At 46.0% G+C, this 13,451-nt stretch overlaps 1 long non-coding RNA gene across 1 annotated transcript in view; it reads right to left on the bottom strand.

Annotated features, from left to right (window-relative positions):
- Nucleotides 1-6,503: 6,503 nt before the first annotated feature.
- The window catches only part of LOC116075697, a 20,939-nt gene continuing 13,991 nt past the window's right edge, over nt 6,504-13,451 (bottom strand). The window contains exon 3 of the long non-coding RNA XR_004112687.1: nt 6,504-6,722. This is a non-coding gene — a long non-coding RNA (uncharacterized LOC116075697). The remainder of the gene's footprint in view (nt 6,723-13,451) is intronic.

Raw genomic sequence — 13,451 nt, 5'->3', positions numbered from 1 at the left:
CTCAGAAAACAAAGCAAAAACAAAAAACTAAAATGAATCAAGTGTGGTAGCATGCACCTTTAATCCAGCACTTGGAGGCAGAGGCAGGTGGGTCTCTGAGTTAGAGGCCAGCCTAGTCTCTGTAATAGTGAGTTCCAGGGCAGCCAGTGCTGTGTAGATAGACTGTTTCAAAAACAAAAGACAAAAACCAAAACACTTAACATGAACACCTACTCTTAGGCCCTTCTGTGCAAGTCTGTCTTAAGCATGAAAGGGACTTTGTGGTGCTGAATAGAAATGAACTAGAACCCCAGAGAAGCCAGTTGGTTCTTTTTTTAACCATTAAAAAATATACTAGTTTGTATATGTTCATGAATATATACACATACCTGCTACAGCTCGAGTGTAGAAGAAAGATGGTAACTTCCAGGGGTTTGCTCTCTCCCTCCAATTCTACGTAGGTTTCAAGGATCAAACTCAGGCCATAAGACTTATGTAGAAATATTGTTACCTGCTGAGCCATCTCCACAGCCCACCACCATTTATTGCCCCACCCCTTTGTTTTTTTAAGACAGGGTTTAAATGTATATGTTGTCTTGGCTGTCCTAGAACTTGCTCTCTGTAGACCAGGTTGTGAGGCTCTCTGTGAGGCTAGTCTCGAACTCACAGAGATCCACCTGCCTCTGCCTCCCCAGTGCTGGGATTAAAGGCTTACCATCTGGTTCTTAGGATGAACAGAGAGCAACCCAAGTGGAGATGGTACTATAGAATCCATGTAGGCTTCAAAGGCCTTTCTGAAAGTAGAGAAGTCCTCTTTGTAGAGGATTTGGGGACAAAGCCAGTTCAGGAGTCGTTTTTGGGAAAGCAAAACTATAGAAGAGACAGGGCAAGAATAAACTAGTTTTGAGGTATCTGCTTTTGCTCAGAAGGCATTGCTGCAAAGGGAGCTGAAGCTCAGAGTAGAGCAGAGGAAGGAGTGTGGGGAAAATAAATGAATAAAATAAAGTCATTTAGATATTCTCACTTGCAGGACGACTGATCAGGAAGGGTCCATGAGATAGTGCATCCAGGAGGCTCGATGACCCTCTGCTGCAGTTTAAGTGTTGATCACTCCAAAGACTCATGGTCCTACTCTGTGGTGGAACCTTTGGGAGGTGAGGCCTGGTGGGAAGAAGTTAGGTCATTGGGTCCATGCCTGCCTCTTCATTTCTTTTTGCTCAGACACCATGAGGTGAGTAATTTGTGCTTTCCTGCACTCCCCTCTATGAGGTGCTTCCTCACCCATGGCTTCAGTGCAGTGACACTCAAACTCCTATGAGCCAAATAACCTTCATCTGTAAGTTAACTGTCTCAGGTTTTTTAATACAGTAATAGAAAGCTGACTAACACACTATCCTTTGCTCTGTAGTCCAGGATCAGGCGTTGCCAGCTCTGGCCTCTTTCAGGGGCTACTCATTTGAGAAGTGTTTACTGAGCTGCGATTGAGCATCCACATGTCACCAAAGAGCATAGACGTAGCTAGACTCCAGGGCACCCATCTAACTCATCTTCTATTGGCCAGAGCTTATACCCCCCTGGCCATGAGGCAATTCTTGCTATGTAACCTCTCCGATGGCAGAACACCCTCAAGAGTCTTTCATCTTACCTTGTCTCCATGGTTACAAAACAAAGCTATTGAAATGTTTTCTGTCTTAACAGGGCCACTTGGGTACATCTCTCTTCTTGGCCACTCATCCTGGGCCAATTTGAAGCCTGCAGGGATTCACCCCAAAACTCTTTCAATTTATTCTCTGGGCAACTCCTTCCCAATAGTCTTCAAGGCTTCCCACTCTCTCTGGTTAAAAATCTGTTTTCATGGGTGTAGGATTCCAAGGCTTTTGGGATCTACCCCTCTCAGTCCCTTAGAATCACAGTCCTCTCTCCCTAGCCTAGCAAGGCTTCTAGTACTTTCTGGTCTTCGTCCGATCACATGACTGTTATTAGTTCCATGGCTTTGCCCTTGTTTCCACCAGATTAAAGACTTGCTTCTTCTCAATTCCTTTCTGTGTCCTGACTGGGAGACACAGGATGAGCTTGCACAGTCTCTCATGGGGCTAGCTGTGTACATCTTTCCGAAAAGCTGGGGCACTGATAGGGATGTTTAGCCCAGTCCTAAACCACATTCCTTAAAGTTTACTATAAGCACTACACCTGTGCTCTGATTGTAGCCATACCTTGTCGGCCTACCCCTCTCTGTGTGTGTCCCTTGCAAGGATGCTGAGGGGTTCAGCGATGGTGCCTACCAGCTGGGCCAGTCACCTACTTTTCTTTGGTCCTCCCCACCCCACTGGCCCATCTAGGCACAAGTCTGGGCAAGACAATCCTTGTGGGATGGGCTCTGCTGCCACTGTGAGGCCGGACTCCAGCCACAGGTTCTGCTGGGTGGATCACTGCCTTTTACTTACGATTCCCAGTGATTTCTCACGGAACCACTAGATAAATTAATGGCCTGACTGAATTGCTTTCTGGCAAAATTGATTCAAATGAATGACATGTAGGTGGGAGGTGATACAGAGACTGGCTGCTCATGACGGGTCCTCTAAGGGTCCCAGCTGCATTTTGTTTTGTTTTGTTTTGTTTTTTGAGACAGGGTTTCTCTGTGTAGCCCTGGCTGTCCTGGAACTCACTCTGTAGACCAGGCTGGCCTCGAACTCAAAAACCCACCTGCCTCTGCCTCCCAAGTGCTGGGATTAAAGGCGTATGCCACCACTGCCCCGCTACATTTTTTTTTTTTCCTAAACTGGAAATTCCCTGAGATGTTTGTTCTCCATAATAACCTCCCCCACTCCTTCTGTCCCCTTGAGGCACGTGAGATAGATTTGTATTACTTGTAAGTGAAATGTCTTCAATCACCTTGACCTCATACACCTGCTGAACGGTATCCCAGCGTTCACGTGTGAATTCTCAGCTGTCATTTTGATCTGAGAAAAAAGAATGAGGAAATCTTACCTCCTTAGGCATAAACGAAGTGATATGTGGACAGGTGTGTGTTAGTAAACGTAATGGTTTGTATGTGCTCAGCCCAGGAAGTGGCACTATTAGGAGGTGTGGCCTTGTTGGGGTGGGTGTGAGCTTTAAGACCCTCATCCTAGCTGCCTGGAAGCCAGTATTCCACTAGCAGCCTTCAGATGAAGATGTAGTGTAGCTGTCCAGCAGCCGTAGATGAACTGGGTCTACCTGAAAGGGAGGCGGAAATGAAAAAGGAAGAGTGGGCGAGAGAAGGATGAAGCCAAGACCAAGTTTTCTGATCAAGGCTCAAAGTTTAATTTTCAGCTCTGCATTTATATAGGGAGAGCCCACAGACCCCTCCTTTGTTTCAGCTGGATTGTGTTGCAAAGCAAGCTCAGCAGGAGGTCCACTCCTCAAAGCTCAGGTAGGGAAGGCAGGGAATTGCAAATGCTGCTAGCTATAAAACCAACCAACGGGGGATTTGTTTAGCCTACTCAGGGCTGGGGGAAGGGCACAGAGTAGAATTCTAAGCTCCTCCTTCACCATTCCTGCCTGGATGCTGCCTTGTTCCCTCCCACCTTGATGATAATGGACTGAACCTCTGAACCAGTAAGCCAGCCCCAATTGAATATTATCCTTTTAAGAGTTGCCTTGGTCTTGGTGTCTGTTCACAGCAGTAAAACCCTAAGAGAGTGAACAAACGTGTCAGTCGGGAATTGCTGGGAACTCAGTGGGTGTAAGGCAAACTCCTCCGTAAGTAAAAAATAGGATGTACCTGGCTTCTGAAAACTGGGGAAGAGCGGTTTTCCATTGGTAGATTACCACAGCCTTAGCAATGCACAGTGTCAATTTAATGCTTCCCAGCTCTGAATTCCCCGTCACCTGGGCTGAGGTCCCACCTGGAGCCTGTGGAAAATCTGCTACCAGGCTCATTCTTGGGACTGATAGAATCCAGTTCACCCAGTCCTAGGATAGAGACACCATCTCTTTTCTGACTACGCCACTCTCAGTTCTTGGTACCACACACCACCCCTTCCCATCTGGCCCCTGTGGATTGCTCACAACATGTATGTTAGCTGTCATCCAGGCTGACAGAATATGTCCTTCTGACTTTCTTGGCACAGATGTGCCAAGATGTCACCTCCTTGAGGGCAGGGCTTAAGGTTCTTATGGTACATCTGAGGTATGGAGAAATAGAATTAGAGGTCAGGTGCCCAGTAGCCTAGGCAAACAAGTCCAATCTTTACGACCTTTTATGGCCCATTCAGAACCTCTTGGAGTTGGTTGCTATGGATGTATTCATTAACTGTGAACCACACATCTGCGGTGGCTCCTACAGCAGAGCTATCAGAAGACTTAACATCCGGCCCAACTGCGTGACCATGCCCACTCATGATTTTTATAGCTATCTAGAAGCAAGCAACAAAGGAAAGGTGTATGGGGCTCAGGATCAGGCTGGTTCAAAGCACAAAGGGCTGGTGTGTGCAAAGATACCAGGTCAGCCATGCAATTATCAGAGTTAGGATACTGTCCTCTGGGGAGAAAGCCTGATGGAGAGGGAGAGAAGGGTGTGTGAGGAAAAGCAGCAGCCTTCCAGAAGGGGAGGGAACACAGATGCTCAGAAACCCACAGGTTTCATGGCATAGAATTGGTAGTGTGTGTGCGTACATGCGTGTGCATGCATGTAGAATCTAAAAGCCATATATATCACTGTAAGTACAGAACCAATGTTCTACAGTTTGTATGCATATGTGTTGAGATCAGAGGTCATCTTCGGGTATTTGCCTCAGAATAGTTATCTGCCTTCCCCCCCCCCCCCCCCCCCAATAGGGAAAACAGGATCTCCTCAACAAGCCCCAGGGATCTGGCTAACTCTGCTTCTGACCACCTCTGGGATCACACACATGCATCCTGCGGGTCACAAGGGTTTTGGAGACTGAACTCAGGTTCTCAAGCAGCAACCACTCTATGAGCTCAACTCTCTCCCCAGCATTGGGTCATTTTAATTCTTTTTGTTTTCTGTGGCTCCCACTCTGACCTCCCACTTCTACTCCAGGCTCCCGTCTGTTTCACACTCATTCTCTCAGAAATAAGCCGTCTTCTTTCCTTAGCCCACCGAGATTAAGAACCAGTCCTCCCCTCCCACCTGTTCTTCAGCCTCCGGGGACTCCACGCCCTTTGTAAGGATGGATTAGGGTGAGGGTCTCTGGCCCTTAGCCAGGCTACACTTTCCTGCCTCCCTTCTGTAAGTCCATCTGATGGTGGTAATGGGTGGTGTGTCTGTTGAGCTCACACACTTCCTGTGTGATGACACCCACACCAGCTTCACACCACAGCTGTTCTCCAGCTTTCCTTCCCTAGCTTGTCTTCTCCCCCCAGGGTTTTCTACAGGGGTCTCTCTGTTTTGCCTAGGCTATCCTGGAACAAACTGTAGATCAAGCTGGCCTGGAACCCACAGAGATCCACCTGTTTCTGTTTCCCAAGTACTGGGATTAAAGGTGAGCGCCACTACTCAAATTTTGCAACTTTGTTTTTTCCTTTTTCCAGTAGTAATCAACTTGGAGTTCAAAAACGCCAATGAAGGCGTTATTGCAGCCTCTGTCTCCCCTGAACCCTGACTAGAAACAGCTAAGGTCACTGAGGGCAAATTGTTCCAAACAGTATCTGTACTCTTAACCACTGAAGTGTCTTTTTAAACACAATGGTGGAATATTATACCCACAGTATATACCTTGCTTTATTTTTATTATTTATTTGGCCTTTTTTTTTTTTTGAGATAGTGTCAAACTTATTTTGTGGCCAAGGATAGCTTTGAACTCCTCATCTTCCTGCCTTCATCTCTCAAGTCCTGAGATTGCAGGCGACCCCCTCCAGACCCAGCTTTCTGGATTATTTTATTTTCAGTTGAGATTATTTTGGAGTTGGATCTTGGTCATCCTTGTCCTGGAAGCCTACCTGTCCAGTCTACAGATGTGTCTCTGTTGATCTAACTCATCAGCCCTATCTTGCTAAATGTTTAGATTTCTTCCAGTATTTTTCTTCAGTTTTGAGATGGGATATCATGTATCTCAGGCTGCTTTCAGACATGCTTTGTGGCTGAAGATGACTTTGAACTTGTGATCCTCTGCTTCCACCCCAACCACTGGGAGTACAGGCATGTGCCACTGTACCCACTGTGCTGGGCTGGCGTTGGCCCTGACACCTCACCCACACTGAGCAAGCACCATACCCAAGTAGCCACACATACACAACCCCGGGTCCTCTAAACTTCTGTTGTTCCATGCCCACTGTCCAGCCCGTGTTGGATACCACTGTAAACGGTTAGGTCCCTCCTGGTGACGTTTGCTGTGAACAGAAGTTCTGAGTATCCTTTTGCACAGGAACAGAAAAACCTTCCGGACACACTTGGCCCAAACCAGAGAGGCTGCGGCCCTGAGCTATGGGCCAGTGTTTCCGGAGCTAGGAAAGAACTGATCACGGGATAAGAAGACGCTGCTTCGGTGTGAGGGAGGAAAAAATGACTCATCAGCCCACCAAGAGAGGAGGAGAGCTTTTTTCAAAAAGTATGACATTTAACATACTATGTATGGGGATGGGAGTGCGCATGTGCCGTAGAGCACATGGGGAGAGTGGAGGACAGCTTTGTAGAGTCGGTTTTCTTCCTCCTCCATAACCATGTGGATTCCAGGGATGGAACTCACTCGGGTCTTCAAGCTTGGGAGCAAGCGCTTCTACTCACTGAATCACGTGGCTGACTGAGATGAGAAAATCCTTTTTGTTAAGTTTTATTCTTATTTATGTCTATGTGTGTCTGTATACTACATGTATGCGGATGCCTTTAAGGGCCAGAAGAGGGTGTTGGATTCCCTGTGAGCTCCCTGATGCAGATGCTGAGAACTGAACCCACATTCTCTGCAAAAGCTGCAAGCTCTCTTAACTGTGCAGCCATTTCCCCAGCCTCAAGGTGGTGCGGTCTTAGTGAAAACTTAAAATTGAGAGTGACGGTGCATCACTGCCCTAAGGAATCTAAAATGTAGAGAGATCTTCATGTACAAGTTACCTATGTAACCCACGTGTCTAGACAAATGGAAGTGCATAAATGCAGAGTTTGCATTAAAAGGTTCCCTTCTCACCACGGGAGGCGCCTTACTCATCTACTTAAAATGCTGCCGCATAGCCTGGTATAATGGCACTTGGAAGGCAGAGGCAGAAAGGAGTTCAAGGTTTTCTCAGCTACATTATGAGTTTGAGGCCAGCCTGGATTACTTGAGAGCAGTTAATTAAATGTACCCCTTTACCACTCCTGAATCTCCCTCATGATTCTCAGACCTACTCAGTTCTCTTAGTTTATTGTGCTTTATCAGCTTGCAGATGTACCCAGATCACAGGGCACATGTAGCCCAGGATAATTCTCAAAGAGACTCAACACATGGTGGTGAATGCCTTTAATCCCAGCTGGTGGATCTCTTATGGGTTTGAGGCCTTCCTGGTTTACCTACGGAGCTTCAGGAAAGCCAGGGCTACATAGAGAGTCTGTGTCTCAAAACAAACACAAACCAACCAAACAAAACCATTTACGTCCTTAGAACAGATGGGGTAGTTTTGTGCTGTTGCAGTTGTCGGACTTGATTCCATGGCTCTCACCAGTGAACTCTGGAGGCCACAGGATGACCGCACAATGTGAACAGGTTGAACACACCTGTATCTTACCTTTCCATTCTTGTGCGGTTTTTCTCTTCACCGTTTCCCATGCTAGAATGTTTCCTATGCGAGGGTAAGTTTCCTATAAAACGGGATTTTCCTTTGTCCCCTGCTGTTTCTCCAACACCAAGTACCATCTCCGTAATATTTCCCTGAGGATTTATTTGTTATATCTTAAAATATCCTATCCAGATGGTGGTGGTGCACACCTTTAGTACCAAAATTCAGGAGGCAGAGGCAGGTGAATCTCTTCTAAGTTTGAGAACAGCCTGATCTACAGAATGAGTTCCAGGGCCGTACAGAGACACTTTGTCTCAAACAAAACAAAACAAAACAAATAATATTTCAGCTCAAAAAAAAAAAAGTTTTTGGAGGAAATGAAGGCAAACATGGTTGATTTCCCTTTGGAGTTGCTTTTTGAGTAGGTATTACACATAGTTCAAAGTTACACCAGGGTGTGCTGGAAAACATCAGTTCTTTACCCTGATGAATCAAAAGAGGCTTCCCGATAAAGGGGGTGGCTTGTCTTATCTTGTAGCTCCCTTAGGCTAAGCTCTTAGCATGTAGCAGTCCCACAGGAGGGCAGGACGCAGGATTCACTTTCTAGATAGGGCCTGATAGACTACCTAGTGCCTTCATTAACCTGCCGAGTGCAGCCCCTCTTCTAAGGTTTTCCCTTTATTTTACTGGTTGTCACCGGATCTCCACCACTGTGGGGTCACCACAGCCTTCCCTGTGCTCACTGGCTGGCCTTAAAACACCTGAAATTCAGCTCAGCCCCTCGATCTAAGATACTAGGGAAGGATCTATAATATATAAGCCACGCCCTGTTTCTTAGTCCTACTCAGAGAGGCCAATCAGCCCTTTTATACATTTCCAAAGAAATGCCATGGGTGGGTTGCTCACCCTTTTATACACACTGTCCTTTGACACACACACCCCACAGCAACATGCCCCACCCCCAAACAGGGTTTCAGGCCTCAAACTTGCTGTGTTACTGAGAGGTTGGTATCAAGCTCTCAATTTTCCTGCCTCCACACCTCAAGTGCTGGGATAACAGGTATGTACTACCACCCGGAGAAGAACCTTTATGCCATGTTTTATGCTGGAAATGACCACTTGCAATTCCTTATGAGACACCATAGTACTTACATCTCTTCATTATCCTGAGAGTCATGATTTGACATGAGAGGCTGTAAAAATTGAGCAAATAGGGACACTTCATAAAAATACCAAGGAGCAAGGAATGTCCATTAAGCCTAAAGACAAAGCTTCAGAAGAATTTATCGAGCAAACATCAGTCCCCAGGAGATGCCCTAATTGTGGGGAGTAATGCCCGGTTCCAGGTAACGTCCCTGGGAGAGTAGATCCCCCCCGACCCCTCCTACGTGCAATTGGTATCTCCCCCTCAACTGGGGCATAAAGGTCAATGAGAACAAAAGACAATGGGCTCCACCAACGAGAGATAACCAACTCATGCTGTAAACCTATGTACTGAAAGGTATAAAAAGTGTGTGTGCTTTTGTCCTGGTTGTCGCCTTTGCTTTGAATGCAGGACGACCCCAGTATACTGGTAATAATAAACCACCTGCAATTTGCAACGATCTCCCTCCTGATTCTTCAAGAGTGGGGGACCCACGCTGGAATCTAACAAGGCAGAACTTCATCCATCCGTCCATCTGTGATGGTTTGAATATGCTTAGACTAGGTAGTGGCACAATTAAGAGGTGTGTCCTTATTGGAGTAGGTGTGGCCTTGTTGGAGGATGAGTGTCATTGTGGGCGTGGGCTTTAAGATTCTCATCCTACCTCCCTGGAAGCCTGTCTTCCCCTAGCAGCCTTCAGATGAAGATGTAGAACTCCTCCTGCACCTTGCCTTCCTGAATGCTGCCATGCTCCTATCTCGATGATGATCTACTGACCCTCTGAACCTGTAAGCCAGCCCCAATTAAATGTTGTCCTCATAAGAGTTGCCTTCGACATGGTATCTGTTCACAGCAGTAAAACCCTAATTAAGACTGACTATCTATCTAACCATTCATCTATCTATCATCTATCTATCCTTCTATCTGAATAACTAGATAGATATTGTGTATGCGTGTGCGTGAGCACATGTGCATATTCTTGCCTCGATGACCATGTAAAGGTCAGAGGACAGTTTTCAAGAGTTAGTTCTCTCCCTCCATTATGTCGGTCCTGTGGTTTGAACTCAGGTTGTCAGGTTTGGTAGCAAGTGCTTTTACCCACTGAGGCCTCTCACCAGCCCTTGTTTGTTTGTTTGTTTGTTTGAGACAGGATCTTGTGTTGGCATATTTGTTTTATTATCATATTGGGCCCTTATACCTTATTCTGTGCTAATTTTTCCAACCCCCAACACTAGGTAGGAGAGAAAGAAGACATAGACCTCTATAGGCAATTTTCTGCTGATCAGGGTCAGTGGGTTCCTTGAGGCAAGTCCAATCTTTGACATCAGGATATCCAGCAGTCCAGCAAACCAGATATCCTACAAACCAGCAATAGTAAATACAACACCAGTGGAGGGCTGAGGACGTTCAGCCTCTTCAAAGTCCCCGGAATTAAACTATCTGCAGGTGGGAAAAAAATCATGCCTTCGTAGAGCATGAGACAATCATAGTTAACAACTGTGGACAAACTGAAACAGCCTCATATCCCACACCTGGGATTAAAACAAAGACATTCATATAACATACTGGATTTTTAACGAAACCAAAACTCTCACTACAGTCTTGTTATATAGTTCAAGCTGTTCTGGAACTCACAGCAATCCTCCTGCCTCACTGTTCTCTGTGCTGGAATTATGAGACCCGGGTCACGACATCTGGTAAGAATCATTACTTCCCATAAATATTTGACCAAAATAAGTACATCACATGTTACCCCAAGGCACGCTGGCTCCAAACAGACAGATACCTGCAGAGTGAGGCAGGGATTTGGGGCTACAGTCTAGACCTGCCTTGGCCAGGAGCCAGTGCCCCACCCAGCATTAGAAGATTTGCCCTCCAGCCTTACCTGCTATGTCTTGAGGTGTGGCACACTCCCTAGGTTGCCCCAAAACTAACATGGATGGCTCTATAAGTCTCCTATGTACACAGGCCAGGAAATGCACGTTTTAGGGCTGGGAGGTGGAGCTTCGGGATTAAGCCTGTGTGAGGTCCTGGGTGAGAGCCCCAACAGCAAAAGCAAGCAAACAAACAATCAAAAAGCCATTGAACCCCTTTAAAGCCACTCAGTGGCACTGAGTACATTCACATTGCTATGCAGCCACCCAAGAACTTAATTTTCAAAACTGAGACTGTACTCCCTCCTTCCTTCCTTCCCTCAACCTATGCTCCTCTCATTCTATCTCTGTCTCTATGAAGTTGGCCACTCTAGGTATCTTGTACAGAGGAGACTCAACAATTCATGTCCATTGTGACTGGTTTATTTCAGCATGTCCTTTAGGTTGACATATGTTATAGCATCTGTCAGACTTTTGTTGGACGAAGTATGTCACTGTGGAGGTGGGCTTTGAGGTCTCGTGTGTGTGTGTGTGTGTGTGTGTGTGTGTGTGTGTGCGCGTGTGCTCATGCGCACACAGCACACACACACACACACACACACACACACACACACACACGCTCTCACACATGCCTTCAGGCTATGCCTAGTGTTGGGACAGTCCCATTCTTCTGCCTTCAGATCAAGATGTAGAACTCTCAGCTCCTTCTCCAGCACCAAGTTTGCCTTTATGCTGCCATGCTCCCCGCCATGGTGATAATAAGCTAAACCTCTGAACCTGTAAGCCAGTCCTGATTAAACATTGTTCTTTATAAGAGTTGCCATGGTCATGGTGTCTCTTCACAGCAATAGAACCCAAACTGAGACAATAACCAATGCCTACATGAGCATGGGTGACAGTTCACAAACGCTGGGATCCTGAAACTCACTGCACAGCCAGTCAGCTCAACACATTGAAGAATATCCGTTCTAGTGACTTAGTTGTTCTAAACTCTTAGCAGCTGGTCTGGTCTCCAGTCTTCTTTCCGCTTGGCTTGTTTAAAGGCTTCTTTGCAGTTTTACTCTGTTAATAGACTTTGAGGTGGACTGTCGGCTTTTATTGTTTACTCTGGCAAGGGAGGGGGGACCTACTGAATCTGGTCAATTACAGGAACTTTGTTTACCTTTCGGCTTAAGGAGCTTCCCAGTAGGAAGTTTCAGAGAAAGTGTTATGCAACAGATAGTGGCATCTAATCATCTCTAGCCTCTTTTTTTTTTTTTTTTTTTTTTTTTTTTTTTTTTTTTTTTTTTTAGAGACATTGTTTCTCTGTGTAGCCCTGGCTGTCCTGGAACTCACTCTGTAGACCAGGCTGGCCTCGAACTCAGAAATCCACCTGCCTCTGCCTCCCAAGTGCTGGGATTAAAGGTGTGAACCACCACTGCCCAGCTCCTTTGTTTGCTTTTAAGATAAGATTATCAAGTAGCCCAGCTGGTCTTAAGTGAGCCACCTGCTGAGGTTGTCTTTAAACTCCTAATCCTCCTGCCTCCACTCCCTGGTGCTGAGACACCTGCGTTATTTGCAGTGTTCTGTGGGACTAATGTGATGTTTTTTCCTTCTTGAAAGTAATGGATATTCAATCTCATTGGCAAGAATTCCTACTTTGCTCAGAATAGGAAAGGGTCTTAATTTTCACCTAATAGCTATCCTGTGACTATAGAATCAAAGATTCTCTCTCTCTCTCTCTCTCTCTCTCTCTCTCTCTCTCTCTCTCTCTCTCTCTCTCTCTTTCTCTCTCTCTCTCTCTCTCCTTTCCCTTCCTTCCTTCTCCCTCCCTCCCTTCCTTCCTTCCTCCCTTCTTCCCTCCCTTAGGCAGGGTTCCCTCTAAGTAGCCTTGGCTGTGCTTGAACTTGCTCAGTGGATCAAGCTGGCCTCTGCCTCCCAAATTCTGGTTAAGTCTCATTATTATTGTAATTGTTTTGTTTTCTGAGACAGGGTTTCTCTGTGTAGTCCTGGCTGTCCTGGAACTCACTTTGTAGGTCAGGCTGGCCTTGAACTCAAGAGATCCATCTCCCTTTGACTTCTCATTGTTAGAATTAAAGACGTTTGCCATCACGCCTGGCTAAGTCCCATTATTCTTAAAAGCAAGAATAAGTACTAACCTTGAGTCACTGATTTAAAATGGAGAGATAAAAGCTCTTGTTTTAAGACAGAACCAATGCTAAGAAAAGTGTTTGTTGTGCAAGCGTTGATTCCTTCCCCATTACTGGGTGTGGTGGCACACACCTGTGACCCTAAACATTCAGGAGGTGAAAGCAGGAGGGTGAGAAATTCAGGGTCATCCTTGGATGCATGATATGTTCAAGTCTAGCTTAGGCTATGTGAGACCTTGTTTCAAAACATTAACAACAACAAAACCAAGATCTGTCACAGTAACTATTAGCAAAAATGGCTCAGTAGTACTCAGAATGCAAGCAAGAGGACCTAAGTTCAACCCCAGCACACATCTAAAACCAAAAGTAAGCTAAATCAAAAGCCACAGGTCCAGCAGCATATGGGTATGTGGTGTATTCCTAACACAAGGAAGCAAAGACATTGGCCAGTGTAGATGAATCAGTGAATTCCAGGTTTAATGAAAGATCTTGTTTTGAAAAACAAGGTAGAGAGGCTAAAGAGATGGCTCAGCAGTTAAGAACACTGACTACAGCGGGGCAGTGGTGTCGAACGCCTTTAATCCCAGCACTTGGGAGGCAGAGGCAGGTGGATTTCTGAGTTCGAGGCCAGCCTGG

The sequence above is a fragment of the Mastomys coucha genome, unplaced genomic scaffold, assembly GCF_008632895.1.
Source record: "Mastomys coucha isolate ucsf_1 unplaced genomic scaffold, UCSF_Mcou_1 pScaffold4, whole genome shotgun sequence".
Taxonomy (NCBI): Eukaryota; Metazoa; Chordata; class Mammalia; order Rodentia; family Muridae; genus Mastomys; species Mastomys coucha.
This window is presented reverse-complemented; position numbering and strand designations above follow the sequence as displayed.